At 43.6% G+C, this 18,949-nt stretch overlaps 1 protein-coding gene across 2 annotated transcripts in view; it reads left to right on the top strand.

Annotated features, from left to right (window-relative positions):
- The first annotated feature begins 9,238 nt into the window (after nt 1–9,238).
- Nucleotides 9,239–18,949, top strand: part of WIPF1 (WAS/WASL interacting protein family member 1) — a 122,896-nt gene continuing 113,185 nt past the window's right edge. Inside the window, exon 1 of one of the 2 annotated variants that reach the window (XM_054477656.2) lies at nt 9,239–9,299. The gene's annotated coding sequence lies outside the window, so the exon portion shown is untranslated. The remainder of the gene's footprint in view (nt 9,300–18,949) is intronic. The other variant, XM_063647629.1, reaches the window with a different exon arrangement.

The following is an 18,949-nucleotide window of genomic DNA, read 5'->3' as shown; positions in this document are numbered from 1 at the left end:
GCTCAAGTGTATACTTTATTCCTTCTTACTTGCTCTTTGAAGACCATCTTCTGTCCATACTTATTTCCATCTCTGTATTGTTTATATTTTTAATTTTCTATACATTATGATGCTTTGACATCTTAAAAACCTTTCTGGCTGAGGACAGACTGCTCCTTCTCCTGGGGATAGCCAAATCTTAGAGACAGCAAAAGCGCTCAACTGGGAGCAACCCTGTGATATGCAAACTAACTAATCTAGAACAATGCCTCTTCTATCTGGCCATATACCCAAAAGGCAATATTCCTCTGCCTTTGCCATCCCAGGGACAGGTACCAGGCAACGAGGAACCATCCCTATAGCTCGGAGCCCTTGGAAATTATTCAAACTAGCCAGGCTTAAACTGCTTCCCCTGCACTGTCCTGCTTTTCCCACTGAAACTCCAAAAAAGGTCATGGCCTAGGCTCTCCCACCCATCCTGTCCCTTCTGCCCCCGACCCATGCTGGTGCTTTCCCACGTGGCCCTGCTGTGCCTCCTGTTTCTAGGACATGAGATCATGGTAAACTTTTCTCCTGAACCTCTCCTCATCACCTCTTGTGGCCACACCTGACTGACCATTACCTAAAAGAATACAAAACAATCTCCTTCTTGGCCTTTCCCTGGGCTGGTGCAGTTGGCAATTTGCCCTAAAAATGAGAAAAGGAAGTTACTAGAAGGAAGAAGCAGGACAAGGGGCTTTCTGTCCTTGGACTATTAAGTGTTAACCACAACAAAAATAAACCAATGCTGTTCGCTTCTTAAGAGGTGCTAGTCCTGTGTGTGCATTTGCATTGCAACAAGTAATTTTTTAAAGAGGATTTGTCCCGTGTTTCTTTACTGATGGATTTTAATTTTTTATCTTCTAAATGTCCACCATAAGGGATCTATTAATATTTATGTTGAGAACCTTCCTGAGGATGAGTTCATCTAAGTCAACGTTAATTGATAGTATTCTTCGTGTGTGTGTATATCTTTTATCCTATTCCATTCCCCATCCTTCAATTTCCTATTATCCTTGGCTCTTCAAAATACTCTTGGAATGTTTTAATTAGTGCCCCCATTACCTTTTAACGAGTTGTCTCACCAGCTGGGCATGGTGGCTCATACCTGTAATCCCAAAACTTTGGGAGACCGAGGCGGGCGGATCACCTGAGGTCAGCAGTTCAAGACCAGCCTGGCCCACACGGTGAAACCCCATCTCTACTAAAAATACAAAAATTAGCTGGACGCAGTAGCACGCACCAGTAGTCCCAGCTACTCAGGAGGCTGAAGCTAGAGAATCTCTTGAACCTGGGAGATAGAGGTTGCAGTGAGCCGAGATCATGCCACTGCACTCCAGCCTGGGCGACAGAGATTCTGTTTCAAAAAAAAAAAAGAGTTGTCCCCAGATCACTCATATTTTAACTTCATCTTCACACAGCATAAAAAAGCTGATTGATAAATATCAATTAGCACAGTAAAGTAAACGCAACCTTTCCTGACCTCTCCTATGTCTTCCCCTCCAGCAGGGTTAAAGCATGAAAGCAACTGTTCAAAACCACTCCAATTTGCACAGGGAGTCCCTGTGAATGTAGCCATCAGGAGGGAAAGGCCCGCCTTGAGCCAACTGGGTTCACCCATTTCTTGGCTATTGTATTGTCTCCACTGCTCCTCGGGCCCTCCAGCTGCACTGCGTTTTCTCCAGAAGTAAGGCTCCCGGATCCTTGTTATGGATGGAGAACAACCTCTGGAAAACCTTGTGCCTTTGGCAGCCCCTCAGGTCTTCAGCGGACACCTTCATTCATACCTGACCAGTGAGCAATGACAGGCATCAGAAGACAGGAGCAAAACAGACAGCTTTCATGTCATTAAGTCCATTCTCCAGATAAAATAAAACCTGCAGCCCACATGGGCTTCCTGACACACCTACCCTGGATCTGCCAGTTATGAGTTTAAACCCCTGTACCTTTCTCACTGGTCCAAAGGTAAGGAGGACCAAGAATCAATGATTGGATCAAACACCTCTGGAGGTATACTTCCTGTCACCACCCCTCCCTGCCCACAATCCTGGAGACTCAGGATTAACTGCCTTTCAGTTCCTCTTTTATATGAAGGAACCATGGTATCCTGTTCCCAGGAAAGTCCCATTAGGGAGGAGCTGTGCCTGCCCAAGCCAGATGTTTTCCATTCACCCCTCCAGGCCACTGTCACGATTCTCCACCTGTTCCAGGCCAGGGAGGCTGATCTGCATGGACAGCGTTGTGGGTTTCCTGTCCTCTGGCTCCTGAGTGAGCTCACATGATGGGTGAGCTGGCAGGAGAGGAATAAAGTCAGGGTATTTACTCCTTTTTCCCTCATTCCACTGGGTCTCCATGGCTTGTCATCATTCTTGCCTTATCTAGGGTTGCAATTCCTAGAGCTGAAGCCACCCTCCCCAAGTTCTGGTTCACATCCCCTCCTCTTCAGGCCCAGGGTGGTAATGGCCCCCTGCTGTTCTAGCCTGCAGCATGGCACCATCCCTTGTTCCTTTCCCTACACTCCTTTGTAAACAATTTCTTTACTAAGCTTTCCTATAGCACCTCATTTGAGAAGCTTTCTGTTTCCTAATGGAGACTGCCTGCTAAACAATCCAAACAGTAGCTTTTGTTAGTCACTTTTTGGTTCCTAATGTGATACTAACAGGAAAATGGGTGAGAGTACTGGACAATGATGATGATAGCCATGGTAGCAACAAAAGCAATGAACTTTTCTCGAGTGTTTATTAAAGTCAGACACTATTTGTATTATTTGACATGCATTAACTTACTTTAAGCCCACGACCCCTTAGTGAAGAGCAAGGAAGGAAGCCTCTAAGATGACCTCAATCACCAGGGCGAGCTGATATTCATATTTATGTGCCACACTCTTACCTTAAGTGTGGGTTGTATTTAGAGACTTGCCTCTAATGAGTAGAATACAGCACAGTGATGTGATGTCACTTTCAAGTTAGGTTACAAAAAGACTGTGGCTTCCATCTCACGTGTCCCCTCTTGCTCAGTCACTCTGAGGGAAAACAGTTGCCATGTTGTGAGCTGCCCCAGGGAGACATCCACATGGCAAGGAACTGCTCTCTCCAGCCAACAGCCAGTGAAGCCATGCAAGTGAACTGGAAAGTAGCTCATCCTCCAGTCAAGCCTTGAGACTTGGCTGGCACCTTGACTGCAGCCTTGTGAGAGATCCTGAACCAAAAACACCCAGCTTAGTTACCAGATTCCTAATCCACAGACACTAGGAGACAATAAGTGTGTAAGTCACAAGTTTTAGAGTAGTTTGTTACACAGCAACACAAAATGAATACAAAGGGGGGTGCCATTATTATTGTCCTCATTACAGATACAGAAACTAAGGCTTAGATACCTGCCCTAGGTCACACTGGAAATCAAAAAGGCAAGATTGGTAGCCAGACAACCTCACTGAGCATTGATGCACTTAACCATTGCACATGAAACAGTCTATGAGGGAATTTCTTTACAAGAATTAGCTACTTCCGTTTTCGTATATTGTCATTGGAAGTACAGACTGGTACCAACATTTTGGAGAGCAATGTAGTAGTATCTATCAAAAAGTGCAAACACTTGCATCTTGCAATTCTGACTACCTAATGGAAGTTACTTCTGTGAGTCAGGATACTAAGAAGAATGTAGATGCATGAGCATTTAAGAGCATGAGTGTTTATTATGCATTTTTAAAAGACAAATAACTGGAAGTAACATAAATGTCCACTAAGAGGGGCTTTGGTTGAATTATGACACATTATACAGTAAAAGACTATGCAGTTCTTAAAAAAGAATGAGGTTGATTTATATTTAGAGAAAGGAAAGACAATCCTTGTTACCTGTGGTAGGCAGAATTCTAAGATTTTCATCCCCTGGTGTACGCACACTTTCTCTCACTTGTTCAATCAAACACTGATCTAGATGCTGCTGTGAAGGGATTTTGTAGATGTGATTGGGGCTGCATTTAAGATAGGGAGATTATCTTCAATGGGCCTAGCGTAATCAGCTGAGACCTTAAAAGGAAATAGGTTCTTCCAGGCAAAAGAGACTAGAAGTATGAGAGGGATTCCACATGAGGGAGATTCTCTGTTGCTGGCTTTGAAGACGAAAGCCATGTTGCAAGGAATGCAGGTGGCTTCTAGGAGCTGCGAGCAGTCCCACAGGTGACAGCCAACAAGGTAACAGGGTCCTCAGTCCCACTACCATAAGGAATTGAATTCACAGGGGCCAGTGACCTGAATGAGCTTGGAAGTGGATTATTTTCTCCAGCACCTCCACATAAGAACTCAACCCACCTGTGATACCTGTGAACTAAATCACACCATGTCCTGACTTCTACAGAGCCACGAAATAATAAATGGATGTTGTCTTGAGCTGCTAAATTTATGGTAATTTGTTACACAGCAACAGAAAATGAATGCAATAGATTATTTAGCGGAAAAAGAAAAATAAATTAGAAGAAGAAGATGTACAGTATAATCACATTCACCTGGCTTTCATTAAATATTTGTTGATTAAGAAAAATAAAAATACATAGAAAAAAGACACAGGGAAGAATATATATCCTACCATTATTGGTTATCTCTGGTGAATGGGATTGCAGGAGACTCATTTTCTGTATTTTATGCTTACGGAATATTTGAATTGTTTAGAATGAGAACTATTTTTAGTAAGGGAAGAAAATGATAAAGTGAAAATATTTACTAAATTTGCTATCTCAGACTAAAGTTTAAATTTATCTTGTTCAACTCTTACTGTCTTAAGTCTTTTTTGGAATAAGGTGTAGTGTAAATAAGTAAAATATTTAACTCTCAAGAGCTCAGTCCTTTCAGTTTTGGATATATCTATTAAATATATGCTGAGCATTTTTTAGGTGCAAAGCAGCTTCCTTCCTTCCTTCCCAACACATCCTGATTCTTCACAGTATCCCTGGCCTAGCATGGGCTGTCGTCCCACATAGCATTCCATTTCCTCCCTGCATTGATGCAGAAGAGAAAACCCAGGCTGGTAAACAGCTTTTAGCCAGATCTACCTGAACCTCAACAATTCTTTCCAACAATAGAAACAATATTTTTTTATTTTGCTATTTGGCACCAAGGAATTTGGATGCTAGTCAATTCAGGTCATTCACACCAGCAGAAGCTCAAAAGAGGGAACAAAAATAGGAAGTAAAGCCAAGAGACAGTATTAAACAGTCGTTAAAACAAGCATGCTAGCATCAAAATAATCTGGATTTAGAAGGTCACAAGCTGAGTGGTCTTGGGCAGGTTACCTAAGCTCTCTGAGTCACAGTTTTCTCATCTGTAAAATGAGGACAAATATCTAAATCACAAAGTTACTGTAAGAATTCAATGAGGTACTCTGTAAAAGCATCTCACTTATTCATCAAGTGGTAATGAATACTGAGAATGTGCTGGAGCTGGGAAGACTGCGGTGAGCCAGGCAGGCAGGTCCCTTTGCCTACTCTCTCCCTCTAGACTGGGGCTACTATCTACTGGGGAACAAGTAATTACAATAAAAAAAATGCTTGTTATAAGAGGGGAAGTTCTAAGGCACCACTAAGCTAATTTAGAGGTCAAAGTAAGTCCCAAAATGGTAGTTATGAAATGGTAAGCAAATATATGTATTTAATGATATTGTGCCCTGCTTAGTTTGTCCTAGTTTTGCATCTCAACATCCTTCTATCTCGCTTCTCCCTTTTCCCCAAGATCACTGTTTCTAGCCTAGCTTAGTCTTCAAGCAGCATTCATTAAGTTATTTTTCTTATTAACTCATTCATATCAAAGTATACATGACTAGAAAGGTTTAGCATAACACTTTTGCATGCTACTAACTTCAATGTCTTCATTTTAAGCTGAAATTTGACATCACCTAAGGGAACAAGGTATCTGTTGAAGAATTTCAGGGTTTGATATTTTTTATCTTTAATTTTTGAACTTTTTAAAATAATTTCAGACTTACAATTAGGTTGCAAAAAAAGTAAAAATGTTTCCATATACACTTCACCTAGCTTCCTCAAATGTTCACATCAGAGGCATGTGAACCAGAGCAACTCCACCTTAAATAGGAGCTGGGTAAAATGAGGCTGAGACCTACTGGGCTGCATTCCCAGACAGTTAAGGCATTCTAACTCACAGAATGAGATAGGAGGTCAGCACAAGATACAGGTCATAAAGACCTTGTTGATAAAACAGGTTGCAGTAAAGAAGCCAGCTAAAACCCACCAAAACCAAGATGGCCACGAGAGTGACCTCTGGTGGTCCTCACTGCTACACTCCCACCATCACCATGACAGTTTACAAATGCCATGGCAACATCAAGAGGATACCCTGTATGGCCTAAAAAGGGGAGGCATCAATAATCCACCCCTTGTTTAGCATAGCATCAAGAAATAACCATAAAAATGGACAACCAGCAGCCCTCAGGGCTGCTCTGTCTATGGAGTAGCCATTCTTTTATTTCTTTACCCTCTTAATAAACTTGCTTTCACTTTACCCTATGAACTCACTCTGAATTCTTTCTTGAGCGAGATCCAAGAACCCTCTCTTGGGGTCTGGATTGGATCCCCTTTCCTGTAACAAAACCAGAAAACTACCACTGATAAAATACTATTTAGGTTTTGACCTAATTGAGAGAACTGTTAAAAATTTGAAGGGAGAGAAGCAGGGCCATTTTTGACAACTGATTACTGGCCTTATGAGTGATTTAAACCAGTAGACAACTCAGAACACAATTTATTTTTGGCTTTCAATGATGAAATGAAGGGGGAAGTATTTTACCTTCTCAGTTTTCTTTTGTGTATATCAACATTGAAATTCGCACAGATTCCTGAGAGACACAAACTCAAGAGAGTCCTTATCTCAACAAACATTTAATCAATTCCGTACAAGGTACTAGGAGCTCTGATGAACACTAGGGAACCAAAGATAAGATTTCCTGTTCGCTTGTGTGCCACTACTCTTCTCATCTTTAGGGAGATTATTCCATTTAATCCTTACAACAATCCCAGGAGGTAGGAAATATTGTTATCCCTATTTTACTGGAGCAAAAAATTGAGGCTTGGAGAACTAGTAAGGGGACCAGGCAGCTCCTGGGTTTAATTTCCTTGCAAACCACAGTTAGTGCTACTGATACGCTTTCAAGTCTGGAGTAATATATTTACATATTAAACTGCTTGTCTTCATTTTATATAAAACATAATATATGCATATTACCATAGAAATGGTTTAAAAAGAAAGGCAAATAGTTAATGGACCTTAAAAAGATGGGTACATTTAGACAAAAATTTGCCAATGGGAAGAGTTTCCTATGTTACTAAATGTCTTTCCCAGAGAGGTCATTGTATCTGTTAAAAGCATATCAAGATACACGTGTGCACCCTGGAATGGTACAGAAGCAGAGAAAGCCGGGAGTTAAGGTCCCTCAGCATGGTGTAACAATTCCGAAGTGCATCTATTTGTAACCACCCAATGGGTTCACCTTGCCCGCTGCCTAGACAGAGCTGATTTACCAAGACTGGGAAATTGCAATGGAGAAAGACGGATTCACGCAGAGGCAGCTGTGCGGGAGACCAGAGTTTTATTATTACTAAAATCAGTCTCCCTGAGCATTCAGGGATGAGTTTTTAAAGATAATTTGGCAGGCAGGGGCTTGAGAAGTGGGGAGTGCTGATTGACCAGGTTGAAGATGGAATCATAGGGGGTCGAAGTGAGTTTTTCTTGCTCTTTTCTGTTCCTGGGTGGGATGGGAGAACTGGTTAAGCCAGATTATCATTCTGGGTGGTGTCTGCTGATCCACTGAGTTCAGGGTCTGCAAAGTATCTCAAGCACAGATCTTAGGTTTTACAATAGTGATGTTATCCCCAGGAGCAATTTGGGGAGGTTCAGACTCTTGGAGCCAGAGGCTGCATGACCCCTAACGTGTAATTTCTAGTCTTATAGCTAATTTGTTAGTCCTGCAAAGGCAGACTGGTCCCCAGGAAAGAAGGGGATCTTTTCAGGAAAGGGCTATTATCAATTTTGTTTCAGAGTCAAACCAAAAACTGAATTCTTTTCCAACGGCTACGCCCAGGAGTGAACAACGACACTTTAAAGGTTAGAAGGAAGATAGAGTCGGTTGTAGGTCTGATATCTTTCACTGTCACAATTTCCTCAGTTATAAATTTGCAAAGGTGGTTTTATATTCTCACCTTTCTGCTTTAATTCAAAGGGATACACAGCCTTGATATTTTCACAATATGATCCGATGGTTATTACACTGAGCAGAACTTTTTGTTGTTATTCCTTTCAAATGCAACACTCAGTAGCTATAGCGTCTTAGCAAGTGAATGTTAACTTTTCTTTGGGGCCTGGAGGTGGTAGCTCTCAGAGCTGGTCACAACACCCTGATGAGCAGGAGTTAGCTAGGGCAATGGAGTAGAGCTTTAGTTTTCTCCACATGTTTGCTGTGGATCCTACCGTATTTAAGGAAGTGGGTGGCTGATGACAAATCCATCCCCACTGGCAGCAAAACGACTCAATTCCAACCGACTTGTGAGGATAGGCAGCATCTTTCCGAAGGAAGAGCAGCACGTTGTCCCCACATAGCGGGCAGGAGTCAGATGCGTGTGGACCTTGGCCCTCTGTGCGGTTCACCCAGATTTTAAATCCATTTTTAAAAATTAATTTGAATTTCAGATATCCGAAAGTTGGACCCTCTTTTTTTGAGAGCAGACGGGAAAGCGTGGGAAAAGGCGTTCCTTCCGGCTCGAACAGAAGGAACACCCCCACCCGATCCCCCCGCCAGCAGCCGAAAGAAGGTGGAGAAGATTCAAGAGTTGGGGGGAAAGGCCCTGGGCTAGAGTCCCCTTCCAGTTCCCGCTTCTCTGCAAACTCCTGTCCTCTTGCCTCGGTCCCCTCGCCGCGCAGGGGAGCGGGACGGAGGAAACTGCGGACTCCAGCCCCGACCATCCCGCCCCGCCGCGCTTCTCTGCGGGCCGAGGCTGCCGGCGCGGAGCCCCATTGCCGGCGGGGCAGGCGGGCGCGCGGAGGGCAGGGCGCGGGCCAGCGGGGCCTCGCGGCGCGTCCACATGTGGCGGGGCGGCGGGGGGGCCGCGGCGCCAGGGGGGAGGGCCCACATCTCGGCGAAGTTCCCGGATGGTCGCAGCCTCCTGGCGCTGAGCGCTTTTCCTGCCCGCCCGGCACAGCCCTGCGGACCCCGGGAGAAGTTTCCCAGAAAAAATGCCCAGCGCGGCGCGGGGCTGTGGAGTCGTCTGGAGCCGCTGCGCGGTAAGGGACGCGTCGCCTCTGGCGCGACCCGGGTTCCGGGCTCCCGGAGGCCAGGGGGGACGCCGGGAGGGGCTGGGCTCGACGGCGGGGCTCGGAAGCGCCGCTTGGCACCGGTGACGCGGGTGGGGCGGCTGGGGACGTCGAGGCCGCGTCCCCTGCGAGCGGTGGGCGCGGGCGCGCGGCCTCGGGAGGGGCGCGATTCCAGGCCAGCGGCCCGCGCGTTCTGCTCCCCGCTGATGGCCCGGGGAGGAAGGGGCCGTGGACAGTTGGGGTCCCGCGCCTCGGGCTGGGCTCACCGTTGGGCTCCGCGGACCCGGGGCCGCCCCTTGGGGCTCGGGACCCACTGTCTCAGTAGGTCTCGAGCAGGGGCTTCGCGGCGATGCCCTGGGGCCGCACCTACACCCCAGCTAGGACGAAGGGGGACGTTCGGGCATCCCTCGGGGCCGGCTCAAGCTCTGGCACCGCCCGCCTGCCTCTCTGTGGGAACCGTGCCCCTCCCGCGCTCCCGGGCGGCCCGCTCGCCCCAGGTCGGCGTAGACGCGCGCGTTAGGGGTCTGCGTCGACCTTAGAGACATTTCCAGTCCCGGTCAGTGCTTTTCGCCCGGAGTGGGGACGGGGGTTGAGGGAGGGTGCTCCCCCGAACTCTCCAGAGACAGCTTCACTTCAGTCTCGCATCCCCTACCTTTTTCTACTATACATACTTTTCTTTTTAAAGAAAGAACTGTTAGCGTTGCGAGTGTAAGGGAAAGCAGCTGACCCAGTCGCTGTGAGCCTTTGTTAATCGCAAAGAGCTCTAAATTAGACCACTGGTGGTTGGTTAGACTTTGAGATTAACAAAGGGTGTGGCTGTGTGAGGAACTGAGCCTGGCGAGGTCTTCTGGTCCTGCTTAAATCCCGATGGAATATTCCTTCTTCAGCCACGGGCTCCTGGCCTTATTGAGTTCTCCGGGAAGCCTCTCAAGTTGGCTCAGTGATCAAGTGGACTTGGTCCCTTTTGCTGAAAAGCGTGTGTCCGTCCTGCCCCCTGGATCGTCTCTGGACCCCACTCCACTCCCATTCCCCCATCCCTGGCTGCGTGTAGCCCCAGACTCCAGTCGGGTGCAGCCGCAGAGCCGGTGAACAGATTCCACGCTGGGTGGGTCTTCTTTTGCCAGCTTCCCAAAGCAATTTCAAAACAATACTGTAGCTTCATTTTGAGTCATTGGTAGATTTTTCCATCTTCAAAAATGCTTATTTTTGTAATGGATAAAATAACTCCAAGAAATGTTCTACTTCAGTTTGTAAATCACCTTTTAAGTTCTTGAGGTGAGAAAACCCTTGATAGGCTATCAGCACTCTGCCTATTAATCCCTTTGCAGTGCACACAACACTGCCTTCTACTGTGACTGTGTGTGTCTACCTGCCTGTTAGCCCCGTAAGGCTGAGTTTCTCAGGGACCTGGAGGTGCTATCTATAGTCTGCAAATCCCAGCCACCTGTGAGAGCCCATTACCTGTTGAATGGAAATGTTCAGACTAAACTCTGCAGATGTTATGAAACCAGTTCAGTAATACTGTCTTCCTCCCTGGGACTTACCCAACCCCTGCCGTAATTTTGGCTCCATGAAAACACATCAACTCTTTGAGGTTGTGTGACGTAGTGCAAAGAGATTTGTAAGCAAGGTAAGATCAAATTCTGGGATAAAGAGAATGAGGCTTTCCCCCTGGGGGGGATTCATGCCTCCTTCTATTTGTTCATTTTAAAAATTGTCTGTAATGTGTTCAACCACTTTCTGGTGCCCTTAGGCATATCATTACAATTTGAGCCTCACTTATCTCATCCAAGAAATGGGCTTGATAATCTTTGCTCTACATCCACTACAGGGTGTGAGGATCAAGTAGGATAATGGGGTGTGAAGGAAGCAGCAAAAAGCAGTATGATACAGGGGTCATCCAGATACCATGCGGTGTGTAGCACCAAGACACGAAAGCTATAATGAGCAGAAAGGCGGGTGGTGAAGAGAGGGTAGTATGCCCTGACCTTGTACATTTACTGTCTCAGGTGCTATGGCCAGGCATGAGACCCTTTTAGCAGACAGTATTCATTACTGGGTCTATGGCATTGTCTTTGCTATTTCAAGGTGTTCCTAACTATGGTTGTAATTTTAGGAACATAGTTGGTTTCACAACACATACTGAGAGAATAAATGAAACAAAAGTGCCTTTTATTTGTTGCTATAACCCCTTCACTTTTAAGCATCTGATATTTGTCATTTTACCTCCCAGGTCTTCCTGAAGCCTTCCCTCCAGTGTGGTCTACTGAATTCTTAATGGTTTCCACACAGAGCTCTCTCTGCTGCTGTTTCCCAGCAAGTCACAATTATACCATGGTTCTTGAAGGCTTGGTAGGCTTATTTATCCCTTGTGGCTAACAGGCACCCAAGTCGAATCAGGTCACAGTTGGAATCAAGCCAGATACTCATTGAGCATTGTGGGTCCCTGCTAGAGGTTATAGCTATACTCTGTGCTAGGTAAGGGTAGAAAGGAAGATGTAGCTCAGAAAGAGATGAAGTCTGCGCCTGAATGCTTACTTTCTGGTAGAGATGAGACATGGTTTCAAACAGCAGGTATGCAGGCAGAATTTGGTAAATAAGGTAAAAAAGGTAGAGACCAAATACAGGGAATTCAGAGGAGTCCAGCTGGATGGAGGCACTCCTTCATTTCCACCCACCTCAGCCTCCCAAAGTGCTGGGATTACAGGCGTGAGCCATCGCGCCCGGTCAGTCGTGTGTCTTTCTAATGCCAATTTCACCCTCTCTACCAGCATGCTCATAGCATTTCCCTCCCCGCTGTTTGTCCACTTAACAAATATTTATTAAGTGTTTACTGTGTGCCAGGCATCGAAAAATTAATCAGCACATTCACATCGTGTCCCACCATCTCTTCTCCAATTGAGGAACAGTTTTGGCTTCACCTCCCTGTGAGAGATGAATACTTCCTCACTCAGCTCTAACTTTTGTTCGCTAGGGCGGACATTTGTCAGTTGTTCCTCACTCTGTAGGTATTATGGTCAGGTCGAAATAAGTTAAGTCTGTCCCTTGTATAGTTTTGAGTAATGAAAACTCTAGGTGTACCAAAGCCCCCAGAATATCTTCAGTTAGTTGAGTGATGCTATTCTGCTTAATACACTTTAACTAGTATGCTAATCCTTAGCCATGGGTGTGACGAGAAGCTTATAAAGGTGTGATTCTATTGGTCTGTGGTAAGGCCCAGGAATCCATTTTTTGAAAGCTTCCACAGGTGATGCTGCTGTGCTACCAGAGGGCATAGTTTCCTAATGGGTAAAGCATGGGCCAGTCCCAACACTGTCTTTTACAAATTCTTTGTGTCTTCACCTTTTTGTTTTTGGTTTTGGTTTTGGTTTTTTTTGAGACAAATTTTTGCTCTGTCACTCAGGCTGGAGTGCAATGGCATGATCTCAGCTCACTGCAACCTCTGCCTCCCAGGTTCAAGTGATTCTTCTGCCTCAGCCTCCCAAGTAGCTGGGATTACAGGAGTGTGCACCACGCCCGGCTAATTTTTGTATTTTTAGTAGAGACGGTGTTTCACCATGTTGGTCAGGTTGGTCTCAAACTCCTGACCTCGTGATCGGCCTACCTTGGCCTCCCAAAGTGCTGGGATTACAGCCGTGAGCCACCGCACCCGGCCCTGTATCTTCAATTTTGAAATGAGAGTAACACCCCTTCCGTAAAAGGATTGTTCTAAGGGTCAGATGAGGTGATGTATGTGAATTACTTAGCAGATTGGCTGGGACAGTGTCACTGCTCAGTATTTGTGGACTATTATTATTATTAGCATTAGCATTACATTTATCAGTGTTAGCCTGAACAAAATACTGTTGGCATTCCTTTCTCCATAGGTAAATACCAAAAAAAGCCTAAACACAGGAACTGCTCTCGATGTAAATTAACATAGAACAATAACCCCTTAGCTGTCTGTAGTTTACAGAGTGTTTCATATCAGTCATCTCATATTTTAACAGCCCCCAAGGAGAGATCTCACTGAAAAGAATCTTAGTATTGAGGGGCTGCCAGCCCACAGTATCTGCTTACCCAGTAAAACCTACTCTGTTGAGGTTGTCCAGACAGATAAAGGATGAGGAAGCAAAAACCAGACTTGTCACTTTTCCTGGCCCTTTGACACTGGGAAATACCAGGTTAATGTGTTGTGGCAGTCACACAGTGGCCATCATCAGCGTAGAGATGACAGTAGATTAGATTGCATGAGATGTCTGATGTAAAACACCCAATAACACTTGGCCCCAGGCCAGGCTGCTTTGGTCACAACTACAGCACCCATGCCATGGGGTGAGGGTACCACTGCTTCTTCTCGTGGCCAGGGATCAGAAACTTTTGAGTCCTAGGAAGCATGCTCAGCATTACAGAGATTGCAGGTCACAAATATTTGTTGAGAAGTCAAAAATAATAGACTATGCTAATAGTAAATAAAATAAAAATGTAGCTAAACAGGAGATACAATTAGCTACAATGTTTGTTAGCCTTGATAAGCAGGGTTCACATTGAAGGAACATGTTGCTATGTAACATTTTAGCATTGCTTACTATGGGTATATATATTTTTCTTCTTCTAATAAGCCATCTTTCCAGCATAACTAAATTTCTTCTTTTAATTTCCTTTTCTCTCTCAATTACATTAATTTAAGTGAATGAAATTCTTCAAAACTTTCTATGATCTGGCCCAAACATTTAAAAACATCTTTCTTTCCTTTCTTTCTTCCTTTTATTCTCTCTCCCTCTTTCCCTTTCTTTAACATTATCACTTACTATATGTTATTTGAGTCATTTTATATTCACTTACCCTGAGAGGTAAGTTCTGTTTATTTATGTGGAACCTGAGGCTTAGAGAACTTAGATAACTTGCCCAAGGTCCCACAGTTAGTGACAGAGCTAGTATTCAAATGTGGAGCAGTCTGATTCCAAGCATCGCACCTTTAACCTTTAATTTCACCATCAGCCTTATTATGCACTACTTTTCATATACTGGGTTCCAGCTAAACTGCACTTTCCTTTCGTATGCTGTTGCATTCCCATTCCTCCTCTCCACACTGCCCCTTCTCTTCATTTGTTTGTTGAATGCTATAAGAATCTTCAGATTGGTCATGATTACTTGCTGAAAAGTCAAAATAATAGACTTTGCTAATATTCAGTAAAAGAAGAATGTTGCTCAAATTAACAGGAGACACAATTACCTACAAATTTCACTAGTTTAGGAGCTTTGATAAGCATGGTTCACGTTGTAAGAACATGCTTCTTAACAAGAGCCAAAATGTTCTCTTCTCCATTTGCTGATTCTGCCTTCTCTTAGTTTCCATCGCCATTGTTCTGGGCTTCACCTGTGGCTTGAAATTCACCCTATCCTGTATTGCAGTCACTTGCAGGCATCTCTTCTTCCTTGTTAGATTGTAAGCTCTTTCAAGACAATCACTTTTTAAAAAATCCTTTTGTATTTTCTCAAAACAGTAGATTCTTGTATAGTAGGTTGTCAATGTTTGTTAAAGGATGGTTTATTTCTTCCACTCTGTAAGATTTGAGTGAATTTTTCATGAAAGCCAAACAGATCTTTGTTTTGCAGAAGAGTATCTGGTTTCTGAAGATGCTAGGAAACAAATTTGATCCTAAGAGTGGTCCTTTACGATAAGTGATATATGTAAGATGACTTTTTTTTTTTTGAGACAGTTTCTCACTCTGTCACCTAGGCTGGAGTGCAGTAGTGCCATCAGTTCACTGCAGCCTCGACTTCCCAGGCCCAAATGATCCTCCTACCTTAGCCTCCCAAGTGAGCTGGGATAACAGGTGTGCACCACCATACCTTGTTTTGTTTTGTTTTGTTTTTTGTGGAAATGGGGTCTCCCTTTGGTCTTGAATTCCTGGGCTCAAGTGATCTTCCCGCCTTGCCTCCCAAAGGGCTGGGATTACAGGTGTGAGCCATTACACCTGGCCACAATGTGACATTTTAAAATTCATATACATAATTAGCTTTTTATGTGTTCCAAATTAAAAAATAACCATGATTCCAATAATTAAGAAGTGGGAAGTTTTGTTCTTATGGGGAAAGTAGAAGTTATTATTGTAGAACCTAAGAAGTGATATTTCCTGGTCTAATACCTATATCTGATTTACTTCCACATAAATGAAGTTCAACTCTTTTGCCCAGGAGTTTTGCATCCCTTGCTTTGGCTGAGAAGAGGATAAAACCTAGAAAGAAGTCTAAGCAAGACCGAGTGTGGTGGCTCACTCCTGTAACCCCAGCACTTTGGGAGGCCAAGGTGAGAGGATGGCTTGAGTCCAGGAGTTCAAGAACAGCCTGGGCAACATGGCAAAACCCCATTAAATACAAAAATTAGCTGGACGTCGTTGTGCACACCTGTAGTCCCAGCTACTCAGGAGACTGAGGTGGATCACTCAAGCCTAGGGAAGTAGAACCGTGATTACACCACTGCACTCCATCCTGGGCAACAGAGTAAGACCCTGTCAAAAAAAAAAAAAAAAGAAAGGAAGGGAGGGAGGGAGAAAGGGAGGGAGGGAGGGAGGGAGGAATATCACACTGTATCCTATAAATATGTACAATTATTATATGTTCCTTAAAAATAATAAAAGCAACCAGGTGCTATGGCTGAGCCCAGGAGTTTGAGACCAGCCTGGGCAACATAGTGGAACCCAGTCTCTACAAAAAATACCAGAAAAAAAAAAAAAAAAAAAGCCAGGCATGGTGGTATGTGCCTGTAGCCCAGCTACTCAGGAGGCTGAGGTGGGAGGATCGCTTGTGCCTGGGAGATTGAGGCTGCAAGTGAGCCATGATCATGCCACTGCACTCCAGCCTGGGTGATCGAGTAAGACTGTCTCAAAATAAATACATAAATAAAATGAAAGCCAAAAAAAAAAGAAAGAAATCAGGTAACATCTCTTCCCCACGCCTTCATGCTCATCCTCCCAACTCTTACGGCCCACCCTCCCACTCCTCCACTCACACCCACCCTCCCCTGACACACAGAGGAAACAAAAACAACGCATTGTCTCCTAGAACTTGGAAAAGGTTTTTGTTAACCACTACTCCAGGTGCTCAGTATTTGTAATTTATAGTCTTTGCTTCTATGTTTTTGCTGAAAATACGACTCTTTATCACTCTTTAAAAATTATATTGTACTATTGACCAAGCATGGTGGCTCACACCTGTAATCCCAGCACTTTGAGAAGCTGAGGCAGGAGGATCACTTGAACCCAGGAGATCGAGACCAGCTTGGGCAACATAGCAGACTCTGTCTCTACAAAAAATAAAAATTAGCCAGGCATGGTGGCATATGCCGGTAGTCCTTGCTACTTGGGAAGCTGAGGTGGGAGGATCACTTGAGCCCAGGAGTTTAAGGTTACAGTAAGCTATGATCATGCCACTGCACTCCAGCATGGATGACAGAACGAGACCTGTCTCTCAAAAAAAATAAGTAGATAAAAATAAAAATTATATTGTAGTTGTAAATTTGTTCAGATTACAAAAGTATATGTACTTGCTATAAAGAAGACAAGAAAATGGAAATATATAAAGTTAATAAATTTTCTTCTATCTCCCTTAAATACTAACCCTTTGAAGTAATCAATATTATCAATTCTTGAACTTTCTCCTTGCTTATATAACTATGTGTAAGTATATATGCACATATATAGTTTTTTCTCCTAAAAATAGAATTATATTATTAATATATTATGCCACAATTGTGTTTAATATAATAAAGTGTCATAGACATTCTCTCCAGAATAAAAAACTCACTTATGGCATGGCTGCTTAATATTCCACAATTTAACTATTCATATTGTTTCAAGTTTTCTTCTACTACAACAGTTCTTCCTGGAACATCCGTGTGTGTGTGTGTGTGTGTGTGTGTGTATTTGAACCTGCCAACTTACAGAAGCTTTTTTATTTCTGCCTGTCAGAGTCTCTAAAGGAGTATTACTTTCCAAAAGCTGTAGTAATTCACAGTCTCACTGACACTATTTGAAAATATCTGTTTCCCCGTATCTTTGCCAGCGTAATTCATTTTAGAAGTATAAACTTTATGATCTCTTTTTTCCTGTTTTGTTTCAAGTTTTCTTTAGGGAGCACATGTCACTGTCTCTACATTTAAAAAATTCACTTATTTGAATTATTCTTGCCTGTCTTTTCCTTAATTTTGTAATTTCTTAATCATAATATATATGATTTGTCTTCTAGAACTGAAAAAGAAAAGTTCATGGCTGGACTTACAGAGCTTAATTGTTCTGTATTGAAATAAAACAAAACACTTGATTTCTGTTTATAGTAAAGTAAATGTAGACCTTTCAATTCCAATTTTCCTCTTCTAAAAGTGCATTATTTAAGAAATTGTCTCAGGAAATATAAATGTTTTAATGGGAAAAACAGAAACTTACAAAATACAAAGATGGGAAATTTTAAAGGAGCTTTAAGCCTGCAAAGCTGAGTTTCTCTCTTAAATCCAAAAATCTGAAGACAAAGGTTCTTTGAGAGCATTAGTTATAAGTTGTGCTGAATTACATAAAGAGGAAAAAGTGAATCATAGCAGATAGGAATTTAAACCTGGACTGTTGTTGAAAGTCCTTGCACTCATTGCTCCTGCTTATTTTTCTGGGAGGTGAGTTTAGATTCTGCTTCTCATGTCCTTGCCGTTGCTGAGTTCATTATAAAATTATTTGTATATAACTCCAGCAGTACATTGGTTAATCAGAAACAGCTGTACAACTGGATTCATTTATAGGAACAGAATAACTAAATCAATCAGCAAAATTTCTTGTATTTGGGTAGGTTGGGCCAACATTGTGCAGCCCAGAATAATAATGCTTTGTAACTAACCTGACACAGATGTCAAAAAGATTGCATTTGGGCAACAGAAGTTGGAACTGAAAATTAAGAAACCCTGTGAATGCTTGATGTCTGCCATAATAAAGTTTACACTTTTTTTTTTTTTTAATGTTAGTGTTTTCAAAGTTAGGAAGATTCACAAAAGGAAGTCCTGTTTTAAAAAGAACGTATCAGAGTTTTACCCTCTATGGGCTGGGTCCCTTGAATGAGGGTGAATTGTCCAGATCAGTGTCCCCTGAAAGATAAGTGTGTACATTCTGCCAAACGTCCAGGATCGAAACAAGCCAAGGGCCCCATGCTGGGAAGAACGCCACAGACCAGGCAGGCAAATGGATGTCTCTGACTAGAGGGAGCTGCGCTGTATCACGGAGAAGACAGAAGTTCCCAAGCAAGACTGAGGCTGAAGTTCTGACACAGCATGGTCAAAGGAGTTCCTTGAGATGATGTGTCCTTATGCAGAACCCAGAGGTCCATGGGGGCTGAATGAGTTTACGGAATGAAGCCCTGTTGTATCGCTCTAAGCAGGCAGTGTTACGGAGACTTCAGTACAATGCGACAGGAGGTCTGATAAGAAAAGGAAAATCTCTAGACCCTGAGTCCCCATATGGGACCCAATCCCAAGGGACCCTGAACTCTCCACCACTTGAAAATAACAAGTGGGTTACTTTCAAGGCCAGAAATCTGCCTGCCTCAACTAGCAGGTCCAAGTGCCTGGCTTGCTGTGAAGTGGAGCTAACCTTGGTAGG

This window comes from Pongo pygmaeus, chromosome 11 (genome assembly GCF_028885625.2).
Source record: "Pongo pygmaeus isolate AG05252 chromosome 11, NHGRI_mPonPyg2-v2.0_pri, whole genome shotgun sequence".
NCBI classification, from domain to species: Eukaryota; Metazoa; Chordata; class Mammalia; order Primates; family Hominidae; genus Pongo; species Pongo pygmaeus.
The sequence above is the reverse complement of the archived record's forward strand: the minus strand, read 5'-3'. Positions and strand labels throughout refer to the sequence as shown.